Source organism: Ascaphus truei, chromosome 1, assembly GCF_040206685.1.
Source record: "Ascaphus truei isolate aAscTru1 chromosome 1, aAscTru1.hap1, whole genome shotgun sequence".
Lineage (NCBI taxonomy): Eukaryota > Metazoa > Chordata > Amphibia > Anura > Ascaphidae > Ascaphus > Ascaphus truei.
Window position 1 is genome coordinate 484,843,621 of NC_134483.1, and position 4,050 is coordinate 484,847,670.

The 4,050-nt window shown below is 38.8% G+C and overlaps 1 long non-coding RNA gene across 1 annotated transcript; it reads left to right on the forward strand.

Annotated features, from left to right (window-relative positions):
- Window positions 1–857: 857 nt before the first annotated feature.
- Window positions 858–2,068, forward strand: LOC142472066 (uncharacterized). Its single transcript, XR_012789586.1, has 3 exons — window positions 858–1,077; window positions 1,504–1,642; window positions 1,752–2,068. It is a non-coding gene; the product is annotated as an uncharacterized LOC142472066 (long non-coding RNA).
- The last annotated feature ends 1,982 nt before the right edge of the window (window positions 2,069–4,050 follow it).

Below are 4,050 nucleotides of genomic sequence, written 5' to 3' on the forward strand. Positions count from 1 at the left end.
ACTCATCATGTGATGATGTGGCAAGGGAAAATACTATACTCAACTCTTAAAGGAGAACCTCACATCATATCACACATTTTACTGAATTGATCGACAATTGTTTACATGATGTCACACATGTCACACATGTCACACATACACAGTATATTCATGTTCCTTTACATTACACAATGCTTGTAATGTGTCACGCATCTTTAAACGTTCATGTACATCTAAATTCTCATGTTTACATCTACGTTTGCTCCTCCCTATTTTCATGACGTCACTTATTGGACGCTCAATCACATTGCATGTTTACATTGTAACCGTAGCATTACAAGCACTTCAACCTAACTTATACACACATGTACAGTAATTCATCATTGGGACACCTTGTAAACTCATTCTATAGCAACTATCCTCATTACAGAAATGCATGCATATGCACACGACTATTCATTGTTGGCAACATGTCACAATAACATGGCTAATTACACATGTTACACAAAACTTTTCCCACATCAATCTTAGCCTTTTTGTCTCATTACATGACTGACTCTTGCGTTCACAAGTTTTACATGCATTGCACATGCAACTATTTATTTGCAAGCAATGTTTGTACAAAGCATCACGTCACATCATTGGCAAATATCATCATTCCCTGCAGAATACACACAACAAATACTTATAACAACAACTGCACACAGCTTGCCACACAAGTACTTTATTATGTTAATGTAAAACCTTGCATTTTACTATGTCACCTGACATCATCACATACCTATTTAAAGGACGCCCATTACCTGCTCATTCACAGCTACTCATTTCAAAATGTTGAGATTGTTTAGGAGACGGAGGAACATTCTTTTCTATGACATGCTTGCTGATGAAGAGAATGACTTAGGGCAAGGGAGGGACACACCGAGGGACAGTGACAGGGACAGTGACGCGGATACGACAGGGACAGGGAGAGGGACAGGCCGAGGGACAGGGAGAGGGACAGGAGATCAGAGGAGAAGACAGAGGAGACAAGTTGTGCCTCGTCCGCGTCTGTACAGGGAGAGAACCCTGTTAGATGGGATGAGTGAGGAGGAGATTGTAAGTCGCTATCGTTTGAGTTCAGCAGCAATCTTATCTCTTTATCAGGAGATAAGGGGAGATTTAGATTTTTTCACAGCCAGAGGTCGTGCAGTCCCTGGGCTTGTTAAAATGCTGTGCTCATTACATTATCTTGCTTCCGCGTCATACCAGACAACTGTGGGTATAGTGGGCGGGGTCTCGCAATCTACATTCTCGCGGGCCTTGACCCAGTTTCTCTATGCACTCAATAGACGCGCTAGGAATTATATTCATTTTCCTACAGAGGCGACAGAGTGGCTGGAAGTCAGGACTGGCTTTTATAATATAGCAGGGATACCATGTGTGCTGGGTGCAATCGATTGCACACATGTTGCTTTGATTGCACCTAGTCAGAGTGAGCATGTGTACCGCAATCGTAAGCACTACCATTCACTCAATGTACAGGTGGTATGTGATGCGACGATGAGGATAATGCATGTGGTACCCAAATTCCCTGGTTCCAGTCACGATTCCTCTATCCTGAGGAACTCTTCAGTCTTCCATGCGTTCGAAGAGGGACATTTTGAACATGGTTGGCTGCTGGGTGAGTACACATTTACATGTTATAACACAAAACACATTTTTATGTAGGAATGTTGGCATTGTACAATTTGATCACTAATGTCAGCTTATGTGTGCTCCATTCATTATAGGTGACTCAGGATACGGAATTAGGCCGTGGCTCTTGACTCCGGTGCTAAACCCTCAAACTGAAGCAGAGGAGAGGTACAATGCAGCCCATATATCTACAAGATCTGTTATAGAGAGGACATTTGGCCTACTCAAGACCAGATTTAGGTGTCTGGACAGAACTGGTGGGGCTCTTCTATACAAGCCTCAAAAAGTGTCTGATATTATCCTTGCCTGTTGCATTTTGCACAATGTTGCACTCAGGCACAATGTACAATCAGACCTAGCTGAGCCTGTGGTAGACGAGCATCCCACCCATGTAGCTGCTGAAAATGAACAAACAGCCAGTGGTGGCCAGACACGCCAGAATCTCATCAATTCATTTTTTTCTTGTAAGTAAAAACAGATATGTTCCAAGTTCTACTTTTATACTTACATTATGTTATCTTAACAATAATGTTTTTTTATATAACCTTCTGTTAGGACACAGATGAATATGGGTTGCACACCTTTCTTCTCTCTGCTGTGTGCACAAAGGGATGTGGCACCGGTATGTTATTGTTGCACAGGTTATATAATCCCTCTTCAATTGTACTTTAATTGTGTGTATGTGAATACAACTGGGGTAACAAAGCACTAATATTGTAGCATTGTGTTGTTCCTTATGCTAACACAATACATATATTATGCCCATACTCATTCATGCTTCTAGTATGCTTACATACAATGTTATTGGTGCAGTGTAACATGTACATCCATATGATGTGTACACCACGCACATTTACATTTTGAATGTGATTAAATATACATGGTGTTGCACATTTAACACCAAATACACACTTTGCTGTGTTGTTTACGGTACTGAAGATGGCATGTCAATGTTTGCAATTTATATATTGTTCCTTTGCATTATAGGTATATCTCCAGTATGACTGATCATGGTATGTATATTTGCTGACATCTCTCATAAGATGTGCCTACCTCAATCTTCCTATAATTATTTGAAGTAAAAACCCAACATATTGGTTTAAAGACAAATGTAACATACATGTACTTTCTGTATCATGTATATGCATTTAGCTACAGTACTCTTGAGCTTTCATGTGCATTGTATTAGAAAATGATTACTCACATTTTATCACATTTTATGTATGTTTCCTTATAAATTCCATTCATGTAATATGGAGCTGTTTGGAGAAAAGGGGATAACTGTACTTATTTGTTTACTTACGGGAGCTCATTCATCACGGATGAAATTGACTGATCATAACACTCCATGCATGAATGCCTGTAATCACAACAATGCGTACTACATCTTATATTTAGCAATGTAGGTGTTTTTTAATGCTAGGAATTAATAGTCAACATGAATTTAAATTTGTGACATGTGTATGTATAAGTCACACGTGTGTGGATGTGTCCTACATGTACCAAGTGTAAAACTGTGAACAGAAAACACTATTTTGTTGCAAATGTTACTGTCATTGAGCATTTCTAATTTACCTATATGACAATGTTGGTAATATTTTTGCAATATAATTCACGTCACTTCATCATTATCATGATGATAATTATCAAGTATTCTCACAATTGTAACGTCAATCACGTGCACATTAGCATAGACACACTTTTTAAGACAACTGTTTGTGTCTGTATCAATTTGTGTAGGATCCATGTATAACACCGACAAATGATAACACCAGCTTTATTATGGTAGCTTATATCATCATATTGACTATACGATGTATTTTTAGAAAGTTTAATAAACACAGTAAACTATAGTTAGTTAGGTTAATGAAATATACACAGAAACGTACCACATTACATGATGTTGATGTCATATTCAGAACATCATGCATTGTAGGGGACCACAACATCTGGCCAATAACATTAATTGCTACAGTCCCAAACCATTTTATCAACATTGGGAGAAGGAGTGGCTCAGTGAGTAAAGACACACACTGGCACTGAGAGTTTGAAGCAGGGGAGTCTGGTTCAATTCCCGGTGTCGGCTCCTTGTGATCTTGGCCAAATCACTTTATCTCCCTGTGCCTCAGGCGGCCAAAAATAAATTGTAAGTTCCACGGGCCAGGGACCTGAGCCTGAAAAATGTGTCTGTAAAGCGCTGTGTACAACTAGCAGCGCTATACATGAACATGCTCATATTATAATTATTCTTATTATTCTTATTATTATTGTTACATAGTTTCGACAGTCATACGTTCCATTACACAATAGAATACACAAATGTGTTAGCAGAGTGGGAATGGTTGTTATATATAAAACACACCATGCCATAAAATGATAGTAGTCATTAAAGAA